This window comes from Gorilla gorilla, chromosome 9 (genome assembly GCF_029281585.2).
Source record: "Gorilla gorilla gorilla isolate KB3781 chromosome 9, NHGRI_mGorGor1-v2.1_pri, whole genome shotgun sequence".
Taxonomy (NCBI): Eukaryota; Metazoa; Chordata; class Mammalia; order Primates; family Hominidae; genus Gorilla; species Gorilla gorilla.
The window spans coordinates 123915448-123931386 of NC_073233.2; the positions used below are offsets into that span (position 1 = coordinate 123915448).

The 15939-nt window shown below is 44.3% G+C and overlaps 2 long non-coding RNA genes across 2 annotated transcripts in view; one reads left to right on the forward strand and one right to left on the reverse strand.

Annotated features, from left to right (window-relative positions):
- The window catches only part of LOC109028797 (uncharacterized), a 60717-nt gene extending 52332 nt beyond the window's left edge, over positions 1-8385 (forward strand). Inside the window, exon 9 of the long non-coding RNA XR_002007769.3 lies at positions 8289-8385. This is a non-coding gene — a long non-coding RNA (uncharacterized lncRNA). The remainder of the gene's footprint in view (positions 1-8288) is intronic.
- The window catches only part of LOC129525561 (uncharacterized), a 565073-nt gene that overhangs the window by 87879 nt on the left and 461255 nt on the right, over positions 1-15939 (reverse strand). The gene's annotated exons all lie outside the window — the stretch shown is intronic.

Sequence of the window (15939 nt, forward strand, 5' to 3'; positions counted from 1 at the left end):
AGAAAAAGAGGGAATCCTCCCTAACTCATTTTATGAGGCCAGCATCATCCTGATACCAAAGCCTGGCAGAGACACAACAAAAAAAGAGAATTTTAGACCAACATCCTTGATGAACATCGATGCAAAAATCCTCAATAAAATACTGGCAAACCGAATCCAGCAGCACATCAAAAAGCTTATCCAACATGATCAAGTGGGCTTCATCCCTGGGTTCCAAGGCTGGTTCAACATACGCAAATCAATAAATGTAATCCAGCATATAAACAGAACCAAAGACAAAAACCACATGATTATCTCAATAGATGCAGAAAAGGCCTTTGACAAAATTCAATAACCCTTCATGCTAAAATCTCTCAATAAATTCGGTATTGATGGGACATATCTCAAAATAATAAGAGCTATCTATGACAAACCCACAGCCAATATCATATTGAATGGGCCAAAACTGGAAGCATTCCCTTTGAAAACTGGCACAAGACAGGGATGCCCTCTCTCACCACTCCTATTCAACATAGTGTTGGAAGTTCTGGCCAGGGCAATCAGGCAGGAGAAGGAAATAAAGGGTATTCAATTAGGAAAAGAGGAAGTCAAATTGTCCCTGTTTGCAGATGACATGATTGTATATCTAGAAAACCCCATCATCTCAGCCCAAAATCTCCTCAAGCTGATAAGCAACTTCAGCAAAGTCTCAGGATACAAAATCAATGTACAAAAATCACAAGCATTCTTATACACCAATAACAGACAAACAGAGAGCCAAATCATGAGTGAACTCCCATTCACAATTGCTTCAAAGATAATAAAATACCTAAAAATCCAACCTACAAGGGATGTGAAGGACCTCTTCAAGGAGAACTACAAACCACTGCTCAATGAAATAAAAGAGGATACAAACGAATGGAAGAACATTCCATGCTCATGGGTAGGAAGAATCAATATCGTGAAAATGGCCATACTGCCCAAGGTAATTTATAGATTCAATGCCATCTCCATCAAGCTACCAATGACTTTCTTCACAGAATTGGAAAAAACTACTTTAAAGTTCATATGGAACCAAAAAAGAGCCCGCGTCGCCAAGTCAATCCTAAGCCAAAAGAACAAAGCTGGAGGCATCACGCTACCTGACTTCAAACGATACTACAAGGCTACAGTAACCAAAACAGCATGGTACTGGTACCAAAACAGAGATATAGACCAATGGAACAGAACACAGCCCTCAGAAATAATGCCGCATACCTACAACTATCTGATCTTTGACAAACCTGACAAAAACAAGCAATGGGGAAAAGATTCCCTATTTAATAAATGGTGCTGGGAAAACTGGCTAGACATATGTAGCAAGCTGAAACTGGATCCCTTCCAAGCTGAAACTGGATCCCTTCCTTACACCTTATACAAAAATTAATTCAAAATGGATTAAAGACTTACATGTTAGACCTAAAACCATAAAAACCCTAGAAGAAAACCTAGGCAATACCATTCAGGACATAGGCATGGGCAAGGACTTCATGTCTAAAACACCAAAAGCAATGGCAACAAAAGCCAAAATTAACAAATGGGATCTAATTAAACTCAAGAGCTTCTGCACAGCAAAAGAAACTACCATCAGAGTGAACAGGCAACCTACAGAATGGGAGAAAATTTTTGCAACCTACTCATCTGACAAAGGGCTAATATCCAGAATCTACAATGAACTCAAACATATTTACAGGAAAAAAACAAACAACCCCATCAAAAAGTAGGCGAAGGATATGAACAGACACTTCTCAAAAGAAGACATTTATGCAGCCAAAAAACACATGAAAAAATGCTTATCATCACTGGTCATCAGAGACATGCAAATCAAAACCACAACCAGATACCATCTCACACCAGTTAGAATGGCGGTCATTAAAAAGTCAGGAAACAACAGGTGCTTGAGAGGTTGTAGAGAAATAGGAACACTTTTACACTGTTGGTGGGACTGTAAACTAGTTCAACCATTGTGGAAGTCAGTGTGGCAATTCCTCAGGGATCTAGAAGTAGAAATACCATTTGACCCAGCCATCCCATTACTGGGTATATACCCAAAGGATTATAAATCATGCTGCTATAAAGACACATGCACATGTATGTTTATTGTGGCACTATTCACAATAGCAAAGACTTGGAACCAACCTAAATGTCCAACAACGATAGACTGGATTAAGAAAATGTGGCACATATACACCATGGAATACTATGCAGCCATAAAAAATGATGAGTTCATGTCCTTTGTAGGGACATGGATGAAACTGGAAACCATCATTCTCAGCAAACTATCACAAGGACAAAAAACCAAACACCGCATGTTCTCGCTCATAGGTGGGAATTGAACAGTGAGAACACATGGACACAGGAAGGGGAACATCACACAGCGGGGACTGCTGTGGGGTGGGGTGAGTGGGGAGGGATAGCATTAGGAGATATACCTAATGCTAAATGACGAGTTAATGGGTGCAACACACCAACATAGCACGTGTATACATATGTAACAAACCTGCACGTTGTGCACATGTACCCTAAAACCTAAAGTATAATAATAAAATAAAATAAAAAAATAAAAAATAAAACAACGGGGATGTATAATAGCAAAAGAAACCCACAAAAAAAAAATAAAAAAAATTTAAAAAGCTGATAAGCTAAGCAAATATATCTCATAATGTTTTAAGAAAGTTTATTAATTTGTGTTGGGCCACATTCAAAGCTGCCCTAAGCCACATGTGGCCCCCAGGCTGTAGGTTGGACAAACTTGGGTTTTAATCAGTCCTCCCAGCAATCTCACCAAATTAGTGTGAGTAAAAACAATTCAGACAAAGCTGAAAACTATGAGTGTTGCTTTCAGGTGATCATTCCCAGGTACTGGCCCAGTTTTGGGAAACAGTCCATCTTGCCCATCCCATCTTGTCTGAGATGTGTGTTCCAAATGCAAGTTGACCCCAAAATCTAGCCCTGATTTTGGATGGTAGTGAAGTTGGGCTAACTGACCTGTAAGATTTCTTGGTGCCAAAATGCTGCAAACCTGTGATTTTGTGGTTCAATATTAGACCCTTGATCATACAGATGTAATGAACTGCATCTGCTCTGAGAGACTTGGAATTGACTGGCTCATTAAACACCTTACAAAACACACTTGGGAACAGAGAATGCTCTGCTTTGTCCAGGATTCGTGTCCACAGGGGATAGTGGGACTCAGGTAAGAAGTGCATGCACTACCAGGTTTTTACAACCAGCCCTTTGTTCATCATGACCCTACCTCCCTAAGCCAGACCCACTGAGCTCCGCCTGCCCATGAAGGTGGACAAATGCTCATGATATGCACAGCGCTGCTCCCTCATCTTCCCCGCTCCTTCTCAGCCAGCTCCACTTTGACCCAGTTCTCCAGTTCCCATCCAGTTTCTGTGACTCCAGTTACCCCTTCACTGACGTATCCCTTGTTTCTTGATGGCTACGTCAGCCTCAGGCCCTCAGCTCTCCTTCAAGATCCCGGTCTTGGATTCATCCCACCAGCTGTGTCTCCCCAGCCTGCCTCGGTGGCAATATGAGGGGTACGGCCTCTCCTTGCCCACCACAAAGCTGTTTATCTAGGCCCAAGTTATTTCTGCCATTGCTTTCTGTGGTGTTAAGGTCCTGAGAGAGGCGTGAGCTCCTTGGATTCTGAATGCTGTGATACCATCACATCATGGAATCTTCTGGTAGGAAGAGCCTTTGGATCTCATCCTGTTAATAGTAGGAGCCTTTCTTCTAACAAACCATCATGCAGAACTACAAGACATGAACTAGGTATTTTAAAAGGTGGGGGCTTCTCTGGTAGAAACAGATTCCTAAGTTCCATCCACTTACCCCACAGCCCATGCAGGGAGCAGGGGTATCCTTAGAGACCTAGCTAAGGATAAACCATTGATCTCGTCCAACCTCTTGAAGACACAGAAAGGTGAAGTGACGTTTGCTGTGTCACACAGCTGTAGGTAGTAGTGCTGAGATTAATAGCTAAGGCACTCACCTTCTAAGTCAGTATTTTCCCCTATACTTCATCCTTATCATCATCATCTTCATCTTTATTTTCATCACAGTGTTCCTTAGCCTTTAATAAACATTGTCCACTAAACCAGCTTCCTTTTGTTGCTGTTGGTAACTTTGGACATGATCCATTGAGCCTACCGTAGTGTCTTTTCTAGTGAGTCAGAGCCCAGGAAGGAGACAAAAATGGTATAGCTAGGAAGAAATCTAGATTGAGAGACAGAAGATCTGAATAGGGCCTCACTTTCCTTATCTGCAAAGTGGGAGGAACACGATTCACTTCAAAGATTCATTTAGAGAACCCAGTAAAGTGTCATCCACTGCAGTGCTTGGTGCTGTGCCACAGTGGGTGTGCCATGAAAATGCATTCCATTTGAATGGGAGACCTGCAGGGAACCAGTTTGAGGAGCCTTTGCTTTGCCTGAGTGGACCCAGCATTTCCAGCAAAATAAACTCAGCTTCTTTCCTCTGCATTAACATTGCCTTCTTTGGCTCCTTCTGTGGCCTTAGCTGAAAAATAAATAAATAAGCATGCGACAGGGTGAGAGGTAGGGAAGGGATGTGGCAAAAGACAAAGAAAGAAAAAGAAAGGAAGATTGATTTCTGGGCAGAATTTATACCTTTTTGGCTTTTTCAAAGGTAAATGAATAGATTGTTGTTGTTTTTCAGCCTGCCGCTGAGAGTGTGCGTGCGCCTCTGTTATGTATAGACCTTTTTAAAGGCTTCTGGAAGCAATCCCTAACATTTTCTATAGGTGCAGACAGATAATTGAATGCTTTCAAAGACCACTGTGAGGCAGGGAAAGTTCAATTTTGCCGTGTGCTGGTGCTTGCATTGACGGAGCGCCCCGTGTGTGTGTGTGTATTCTCAGGAAGTTGAATTTCTTTTTTGCTTTCCTTCCCACTACTGCCCCTTCACCCCTTGTTCTCCCCCCACCTCTGATGCAGCACTTAGAGAGAGGACAAGAAACAATATATAATCGCCCCAAAGTCACACCAAATAAACACAGCAAAAGCTCCCAGCCGCTTCTCTGGCTGCGAATGAAAAGCGCTGCCTCCTGGCTCCCGGGCCTGACGGACAGGGGGCCTTTCTGCTCAGCTATTATTAGAGCCGATATGGCAGAAGCCCAGGCAGCTCTGGGCGGTGGGGGGTTCTTGTTTTAATTTGTTGCCTGTGCAGGCAGAACAAAGCGACATAGGGAGAGAGGACGGGGGAATTTCCTCCTGCTATTTCGCCACACGACAGCCATACCGTGTGTGTGTGTGTGTGTGTGTGTGTGTGTGTGTGTGTGTGCGCGTGTGTGTGTGTGTGTGCATGAACTGGAGATGTCTGTGTGCAGTGCACGTATGTGTCGGGGGGGCATGAACTGGAGATGCCCGTGTGCCACGCACTCGTGTGTGTGTGTGTGTACATATATGCATGTGTACATGCAGAGGCCAAGCTCTGAGTGTGCCCATTGTGTAGAACAAGTATATGCTGCATGCAGCCAGTGCTATGTTCCCTTTAGGGCATGAAGGAAAGATGCACAGGGGGTTGAGATAAGGAGGTAAAGAAAGCCCAACCCCCCAGATTCATGGCTTCAAGTAACCTTGACCATCAATCTGTGCAAATGATATCTAGTTTCGTTCTCACAACTACCCTTTCAAAAACTGTCTTTCTCATTTTATAGATGAAGAAACGGAGGCTCAAGAGATATTTGAGTGAATTACCCAAAGCTTAGTTCAACCGGCTTTAATTACAGTACGATTTCTGCTATATTTGGTGTGTCCTAGTGGGTTGTAGGGTAAAGCAGAAAGAGAATTTCTTAAGGTTTCAGATCCAGGCAGTGGGGAAGGAAGATTCAGCAGGGTTGCTGTTTGTGGTGGATGGGGAAGGGCAGCAGGTATACTGTCCCTCCTGGTTTAGGGAAAGGGATGGCCCAGACGTTTCATGGCATCACTGTAATGTCTCCACTGCTGATGATACTAATGGCCACCTAAAGAGGGACACCGTGCCTCTTATGTGCCAGGCACTGGACTAGAGCCCTAGGTACCCGTTTTCCTGTCCTCTTGCTGTGCACCAGAGAATGTAACTCACCTGCTCAAGGTAACCAACTAATAAAGGGCTGGGCCAGGATGTTAACTGAGGCTCCTTCCTTAAGCGATGTGGCTTTATCTTCTCCAGGGGTTTGGAGAGGGAAACTCTCTCCTTGGGTTAAGAGCACACTACCTGGTGTCTTGGTTTCCTCCAGGTCCCATCGCTACCCCTCCTGGCTGGACTGAAACAGTACTCATTCCAAGCTGCACTTCTTTGCTCTGAAGAGCACATAGGAATGCCCAACAAATGCTCTTCTTCTGGCTTACTTCCCCTCTTGCAATGCAAGCTCCTTAGAAACAAAGCTGCGCAGCCAAAGGGTTTTCATTTGCTTTAATCTTTCATCCAATCTAACATTTCTAGCTACCACATATTAATTGAGCACTTATTATATTACACACTGTGCTAAGTACTTCATGTGCATCCTCACCTTAGACCCAGGAGGTAGGGATTATTGTTATTCCCATTTTACAGATGAGGAACTTGAGGTTCAACAATGTTAGGCCACTTATCCACACCAAACACATAGTGAGTATTCAAACCCTATTGGAACCCCCAAATCCATGCTTCACTTCTTGCCTTCTTCTTCACAGTGTATGCTGTTTAAGTGCATTTTCTCCTTTCCTTTCATCTTGCACCACCTCTCATCCTAATTATTGGAGGTGTTTAGTGCTATATCACCCTCCCATGGAGCCCTGGATCCCCTTGGTAGGATTTGTCAAACCTTCAATGAGGCTCTGCTATGTAATCCCAGGGACACAGAGCAGACAGTCCCTATTGTTTTGAGAGTTCTAAAGGAAGTTTCTCTTGTCACCCTAGGAGGCAGTAGGGGTTAAGAACCCAGGCTCTGAAGCCAGAAAGTCTGCATTAGAATTCTAGATCTATCACTTATTCACTATTTGACCTTGGGCAAGGTAATTGGTTCTTTATGACTTGGTTTTCTCATCCATAAAACGGTCATAATTATAGTATGTACAGCATGAGGTTATTATGTGAATAAAATGAGCTACATGTATAGAATGCTTAGAATTGTGCCTGTAACATAGCAAACACTGAATAAATGTTAGCTAATATTACCTTAATATTGTTATTTTCTACAGAATTGTAGATTTTAAATCTGGAAGGAATCTGACAAGTCACTTGGTTGGCTCAACCTTCCATCTTTAGGCAAATAGAGGATTTGTAATCAGAAGACCTGAATTTGAATCCGAGATCTACCACTTAACACTGGTATCTAGAACTTTGAGCAACTTGTTTGACCTTTCTCGGTCTCATTTTCTTCAAATGTAAGAAAAGAGTTGTAATAACAAATATCTGCCCATCTCATAGATTTGTTGTGAGGATCAAATGAAGGGATGTAATGAAGAAGGCAGATAGAATTTTATGTTAATATTATTTGATTTTTACCCGAAGATAAATAAGACTCAAAGAGGTTAAATGGGTTACCCAAGAAGAAACTCCTCACCTACCAAGATGGTATCAGCAACTCAACAATATGCAGTCAAGTTTCCACCATCATACCCTTCAGTTTGGACTGTAGACCCAACAACTAGGAGTTGATTGAAGTAAATGAATGCTGGATCCAGGCAAGAAATTGTCAAAATAACAAGATTGCGGTACCAGGGTGCCAAATGGCAAACAGACTGAAGAACTAGGAAACAAAACAAGGTCAAACTATGAACAAACTCTCACCGTAACAGAAGTTAATATATAGGTTACATCAACCAAGTATAGGTAACTTATGGTCACAGTGTTAGGAGAAAATAATGTTTATCCAATTCTGCCCACAACTGTAGATTGAAGAAAGAACCACTTGCTTTCTAGGTTTCTTATAAAGGGTATTTATTGTATTGTCTCTGACCAGCCCTGCCTTAAGGACACTGCTCATTCACTAGCACCTAGCATCCACCGTCCCCATGTTTAATGCAGGAGCAGTCATTTAAAATACTGGGTCTTCCTCTCTGGTCTCAGCCTAGATAGGTCTAGAGACAGTCAACTGACTCAATCTGGGCCAATCAGATCTCTTTCTTGAGATGTTTGAATTTTGCACCCAGGCTGAAGCTTTAAGGCCAAGGAGCTGTTGGCAGCTCTGTTGCTCCATTTATTACCATTCCTGAGTGCCAGCCCTTGTCTTTGGACCCGGCTTTGATACCTTTTTTCCCTTTGTTCCCTCATAGCTCCTGTCTTCACCCAAACTGATTGCAGTGGTTCAAGCTGTCAGCCCCATGTATATCCAGGAGCATCTGAATTTACAAGGCACACACGGCTTAGTTTTCAGGGAACTAAGCTGAGATAAGGTAAGGAATGTTCTATACCCTTTGCTCTTCTTGGGAAAGACCTTGAATTCAGACCTCTTAAGGATGCTGAGGTTCTTGGACACAAACCCTCTTTGCTTCTCCGCTATGACAGCTTCCTACCCCTCCCAACTCCCATATCTTTATGAGCTACTAATTCTTCTTAGTACCTACAATCTCACTGTAATGAGACATGGTCTTGGGAAGCAATGAATCTCTTTTGTGCTAAGAAGTAAATATTCTCGAATGTGATGATTTGTACTCAGGATGTTGGGAAGTGGGGAGCAATATGTTTAAAATTTCTAGAGGGCATTCTCTTGAGTAAAAAAATGCACATGCAATATATCAATTGTTTTCATAATCTAAAACATAGAAACAACTCAATGTAACAGTTTTGTCTGGTTTTAGATATGCAGTAGTGTGAGATTACATTGAGGCACAGATTACAAAATGATTGAGAACCATTTCAGATTTTCTTTACCATTTTTAATAAGGTTTAACTTACATGCAGTAAAGTGTACAGGTAATAAGTGTATAGCCCAGTGAATTTAGTACATATGTATACACCTGTATAACTACCACCCAGATCAAAATTTAGAACATTTCCAATACCCTAGAGGGCTTCCTCATATCTCCTCCCAGTCAATAACCACCACCACCATCCCCTCCAAGATAACCATTCTGACCTCTAATTATCATAGATAACTTTTGCATGTCTTGGAATTTCATATAAATGTAATCATACACTACATACCCTTTTGTATCTGCCATCTTTTGTTTGACATTTTAAATGTTAAATTCATCCATATTGTATGAATAGTACTTTGTCCTTTTTCATTGCTGCATTAACACAAATGCAATCGAATCATTGAATAAACATGCCTGTAATTTATTTGCCTATTTTACTGTTGATAGACATTTGGGCAATTTTTAGTTTAGGCCTATAGGAATAAGGTTGTCATGAACATTCTTGTACATGTCTTTGGTAGACACAAGCACTTTTTGTTGGATATAAACTCCAGTGAGTCATACAGCATAGGTATCGTTAGCTTCAGCAGAGACTGCCAAGTAGTTTTCCAAAGAAGTTGTATCCACTCCACAATTTAAACAGTTTTTTAATCAAATAGCCACTGAGTACCTATTATGAGCCAGCCACTCCACTAGGCATTGGGAATACTGAGAGGAAGCATGCACGTCCATGGCCTAGAAGCGCTAATAGCCTGGTAATATCAACAGATACTTTTTATATAATATGGTAAGTGATAGGCGAGAGGTGTGCCTGACAGGAGGATCCTTTGGGGCTCTAAGGTTAGATTCCCCGACTCCAGGTGACCAAATGGAAGCTTGGCCAGGTAAAGAAGGGATGGCATTTGAGGAGAAGGTTGCAGAGGCTCCTCTAGCCCCTGCCAAGCCCTGCAGGCTCTTCTCTGGCTGGGAGTCTCATTAATGGAGCAGCCAGGCCCGGGCCAGGCTGTCAGGAGTGAACAAACAGCTGCCAACATGAGCAATGATTTAAAGGAGAAGGTTAAGACGTCGGTGAGATGAATACCATTGACTTCGCTGCCATCCTGGAAGCGATTCATCAGGGCGGCTTGGCAAAGAGGGGCATAAATCCCTAGCCAGCGAGGCCAAGCAGGGCTCTGGGAGGAGGAACAGGATGTGATGGCAGCTTCCAGAGCTGTCTCCAGCTGGGCCTGTGCCAGCATTTTGAAAAGCGTCAGTTGGGAGGAATCCCCAGAAGATGACTTTGTAGCTAGGGTCCCTCCTGTCCTGAGTCGTGGGTCACCGAGGAGGACACCCTCCCTAGTCACTTGCTGTTTGTGCTTCCCATTCTGGGCACCCACTGGAGGTTTTTCTTGAAGCAGGCTCTGCATTGCCTTCTCCTTCTCTCCAGCCTGAATCTTGGCACTCCTGGAGACTCTTGGTTCAAATGATGTATTAATTTTCTTAACGAAAGGGAAAGATTTAAGAGTGGGTGTGAAATGCATCCTCCTCCCTCCTCTGACCCTCCCATGTACTTCCTCCCGCAACCTGAGGCCCAGCGCAGCAGACACTTGGGAAGTCAACAGAAACAAACATGGAGTAGGCATTGCAGAGCACGTGAGTGGATGAGAGATTTTTATGACTGAAATTTCCTCACAAGCTTCTTTAATAATGTTATTCATCTTTCTGTCAAAGTCATCACATTAATGTAGCTGGAGAGATTTAGAGGAGATGAATTAAGACTTAAATACACAAAATGATTTGGGGAATATTTAAATACAATACATTTGATTCTGGTGCGGCATCCTTCCTCACGGGTGTTGCTCATGACTCTTTCCAGGCCCACACAGCCTGGGAATCAACAACTCCCCCTCTCCTGCCGCCTCCCTCCAATGCTTCATTCATCCAACGCTTCCGTGCACCTACCATGTGTGAACTCATTGTCTCCACAGAGCACATATACAATAGCCTGGGTGCCTGTTCTGGCTTAGACAGGCCACTTTTCCTTTGGGGACCTCAGTTTCTTTATTTGGAAAATGGGTGGGGTTGGCTCTGAATTTCAAAGGATGCAGAGATTCCTTAGAGACAGTTGCAGGGAAACAAAGGGAGCCCAGATGCAGAGTCACGGACCCTCTCCCATCCCTTCATCACAGTTCGTTGCTATCTACCTGTACGTACTGGAAGTTGTGTATTATTTTATTTAAAATAAAAACACTTTGGCTTTAAAAAAGAAACTATTTCTTCCTTTCTTCCTTCCTTGAGTATTTAGTGAGTCCCTTCCCTGGACTAAACATTGTGTTAAGCATTCAGGATAGTCACTAAGCAAGTCTGGCAGGGCTCCTGTCCTCCTGGTCGGGCAGTCCAACTCACATTCCCTGGTGGTACAACTTAGAATAAAGAGTGTCCTGTTGCAATTAAGCAGAGAAAGCTTCCTGAAAGAGGTGGGCTGCAAAACTCCTGCCTCTCCATTTGCTGTGCATGCTAGACTTCTGGGCAGACAAAGCTCCTTTCTTCCCAGGGGAGTGGGAGACTCAGCTCTGGCTGCAGAGAGGGTGAAGTGAGGACATCAGACTAGAAGCCAAAATTAGAGGCAAGAAGAACAGCCCAGACACTGGGCACCCACTCAATGCATCTCCCCACTGTCTGACTGGGCCCAAGCCAAGAGCCAGAGACCTGGGGAGGTTGCAATCCTATTCCCTTCTCCCATCCACCACACTCGCCCCCAGCCCACACCACAACTCTCACCATCCTCACTTTGCTCTCCCACCTCTCCCCTTCCTCTGCTTGGAGTGGCTGGAGAAGGGAAAAGGGACATCTTCTTGGATTGGAGCCCTTCCCACCCTACTGGCCTTCTCTGACCTCTCCTGGAGCTGCTACACAACAGCAGGGGCAAGGCCTCTTCCCCTGCTGTCCTCCAAACCTCCCACAGATCATTGCTTTCAAGGCAGGGCCAGAGGCACCCCTCAACCTGACCCAGATGGGTTGCTCAGACAGGCTCCAGATTATGTCATAGGGGGCACAAAAAAGAAGTAGACTGGCGAGAGCCCAAGAAAGCTCTGATGAGTTGTTTTTGCTCTTCCTTCTAAATCCAGGTTTCTCAACGATGCTTTCTGTGTGAGTTTTAGGTTCAAGAAAAAAGAAATATACTCAGGCTGCTGAGATTGTTGCAAGAACACAGGAATGCAGCCTGATGAAAAGACAGGCCTGGGAGCCACTCAGGGGCCAACCAGCTTTTGAGACAAGGTCAGCAGATCATGCCCCCAGCAGCAGGCCTTGTCCCTGACCTAGAATCCCTCCACAGAAGAGCCTGGCGACTCTCAGCATTTGCTTCTCTGGCCTCTACCATCACCAAGGAACTCAGCAGCCAAATCTCTGTACCTCTTACATTCAGACTTCTGAGGGAGAGCACAACAGATGTGGCTAGTCACCATCTGGGACTGGCCACCACTCACTGGGAAGGTTTAAAAGCCTGACCACCACACAGACCACTGGCAGGCTGGAAATTGGCTACCCTGGGGTCTGAGGCCTGCTCCTGGTTCCGTAGCTATCGTGAGAGGATAGGTTAGGCCTGGCGTGGGTTTGGCACAGAGACCCATGCATAAGAAACCCTCAGAAGAGAGCTTGAGGCTTGGGGTATGGCAGAGCTGGGGTTCCCCAGGGTGAGCAGGCCCGAGGGGACAGTATAACAGGCAGCTACCTGTTTACTCCCCAGGATTCCAGGGAAACAAGAGGGTGGAAAGGAAAGGGATTAGGATTCAGAGCCTGAGGCTTTCAGAGTGTGAGTCACTCACAAACCAGGTCTATGTGTGATTCTCTGCTTGATCTCAAAGCAGCTTACACAAAGAAAGAATCATAACTCTTCAAGAGTGTGCCTCATTTCTGTTGACCATGTTAGTCTGCAGTGGTGAGCCAGAATGCAGATGTCAGGGAAACAAAGCTTAGAAGGAGATGTACTCAGAACCTAGCACAAGGTGACAGGGTGGGCCCCCAGTCCAGAAAAACTAAGGAGAGGGGCTAGCACACAGTCAGTAGGACCCATGCATTTCTTTAGGACCTCAGCACCACTCTAGGGGAACATTCCAGGCTGTGTGCTTCAATTCAGAAAGCTCCCAGGAACAGCGAGATGTTCCACCCCTTTTTCTCTCGTTTGCATTGAGTGGGGAGATCTGGCTGTTCCAAAGTCCATTCCCAACCCCTTCCCTTTGCAGGACCTGAGGCCAGACTCCAGGGAACATGCTGACCCTTCCCAGATAGATGTTACTTCCATCCCATGGCTGTGTGTTGGAGTTACTTTTCTTAGTGATGAACTTGAGCATGTGCTGGGTCATCCACACTCTCTTGCTGGGACCCCTTTGTCCTAAAGGAGATGGGTTTGTAATTCAGCTGGCTGGGGAGAAAATAGTGGATCCCACAAAACCTTCCCAAGAGCTGAAACTGTATGAGAGTCATATACAGGTAAACTGAGAACTACTGCTTTTTCTCCCTAAGTCCCTATAAGAAGCCAGGGCAAATCTATAGTTCAGTCAATTGATGGTACAAGGGACAGGGAAAGGCCTCTTCAGTTGCTGCCGGGCTTCCCAGCCTATCGAGGAGACATTTTATTTTTCTGGAGGCAAGAGAGACATGAGATGACTCCATGAAGTCCTGCTAGGCCTGCCCCTCACTGATTTCTATCTGAGAGGGGCTGGAGGAGTCCTGGGGTCAGCATAAGGTGTCTCTGACTTCATGCAATAGAACCAGCACATCGTCACCAGTATGTCGAGAGCAAGCCTCTAATACCCAGGCCTTAGTGATATTTGTACTGATAGAGTCTTCCACCCAACACTCTTCTTTTAGGCTCATGGAGAGGATCTTTCAATGCTTCCAAACAAGAATGCAAGGACAAGCTCACCTCTTTATTTCCTGCCTCTTTGCCTCTGCCTATCTGTACCCCAGCAGTAGGGGGACTCCAATATCATTGCTCCTGGAATCCTTGAGCCCCAGACAGATGGCAGTCAACAGCCTGGTGACAGCATACATTTAAGCGGCTCTTGGTGGCCTTCTCAAGCAGCAGACGGGCAATTTACATGAAAGCATGTTGTAAAATATTTGTTGACACTGAAGCTATTGTTCTGTTATTGTTGTTGTTGTTGTTGTTAATACAACACCCTTGCCACTCTCAGAGAATTGAGAGTGGGAATGTTCTTCAAAGATTACAGTCCCCCTGGAGACTGGCTGTCTTCCAGAGGTATCTATTTTTAATTTCACTAATGCTTTTCTTCCAAGAGGACACAGAAGTCCCACCCAAAAAGGTAGGACCTACCTAGAGTTCAGTCTCATAGCTTGTTGGACTGCCTGTCCTAGGAATAGAATTTAAATGAATTTATGTTGGGCAATAAAATATATATTGTAATATAAATGTATAAAGTACAAAGGGTCTTGTCTTCCACTCCACCTTCCTACCACAAGCCCATGAACCCATGTCCCCGAGCCTTTGGCAAATTTGATCCTAGATGCTAATCTGACACACAGAACACCTTCAATCCATGTAGCTTGGTGTGGTGATGACAGTGCTAGGCTAAGAATAAAGAAACCTAGGTCAAAGTCTTGATCTCCCTTTACCAGCTTTGTGTCCTTGGGTGACCCTTGGGACCCTTGATTTCTTCAAAAGCTATGTACCAATTGCTATGGCCTGAATATTCATGTCCCTCCAAAATTCACATGTTGAAATGTGAGCTCCCAAGGGGATGGTATTAGGAGATGGGGTCCTTGGGGGGTGATGAAGTTATGGGAGTAGAGCCCTTATGATTGCCATTAGTGCCCTTGCAAAAGAATCCCCAATAAGTTGGATAGCCCATTCTGCCACATGAGTTCACAACAAGAAGGCACCATCTATGAAGCAGGAAACAAGCCTTCCCCACACCCCAAATCTGCCCTGATGTTAGACTTCCAGACTACAGAACTTTGATAAATATATTTTGTTGTTTATAAGCTACCCAATCAATGGCATTGTGTTATAGCAACCTAAATGAACTACGGCAACAATAACACCTATTATTATTGTTGGGAGGACCAAATAAGATAATAGAGATACACTCCCAAGACCCAGGGCATACTGAGGGCTTAATTAAATAGTCACTGAATTGGAGGTGAAGAAGACTATCCACACAAAGTAGGTAGGATTCCAGGGAAGGGCTTGTGGGAATGTGTTCTCCACAGGTTGAGGGCAGAAAATGGCCAAGTCTATTCTACATTTAGACCTCGTCAACCACTAATGAAGGGAAACCCAGCTAGAGGCCCAGCCATAGGACTTGTCAAATTCTAATATATGGAGTCTGTAAAAATCAACAACACTCTCCCATGGATTCATTAAAGCAAACAGACCCTCTTATTTATCAATGTTATTCACCCCAAGTGAAGATGACAACAATCAATTAAATAAACAAATCAAGTTTAAAAAAGCTTAGCTGAAGGCAGATGTGATTAATTTCCTCATCATTGATTGACATTAACTATATTAGCCAGTTTTGCTATGGTAACAAACAACCCCTAAAATCTTAGCGGCTTATATCTTACAAGCATTTATTTCTTGTTCACAGAGCGTGTTGGCAGCTGCAGATGTGCTTCATGAGTCTTCTCATTCAGGGACTTAGGCTGAAAGGGCAGCCCCTAATTTGGGACCTGCCGATCTGACAATAGAAAGAACTGAGCAAGAGAACTGACCAAACATGCTGTACTCCTTGTATCTTCTGAACTGACTCATATTCCATGAATCCAAGTAAGTCACATGGCCAAGCTTGATGGGGGTGTGGGGAGCTGGCACACAGGGGCAGGAGGTGAGGGCATGGAATATAATCCATTTTCTTGTTTGTTTGTTTCAGATGGAGTCTTGCGCTGTCGCCAGGCTGGAGTGCAGTGGCGCGATCTCGGCTCACTGCAACATCCGCCCCCCAGGTTCAAGCGATTCCCCTGCCTCAGCCTCCCGAGTAGCTGGGATTACAGGAACCCACCACCACGCCTGGCTAATTTTTGTATTTTAGTAGAGATGGGGTTTCATCATGTTGGCCAGGAT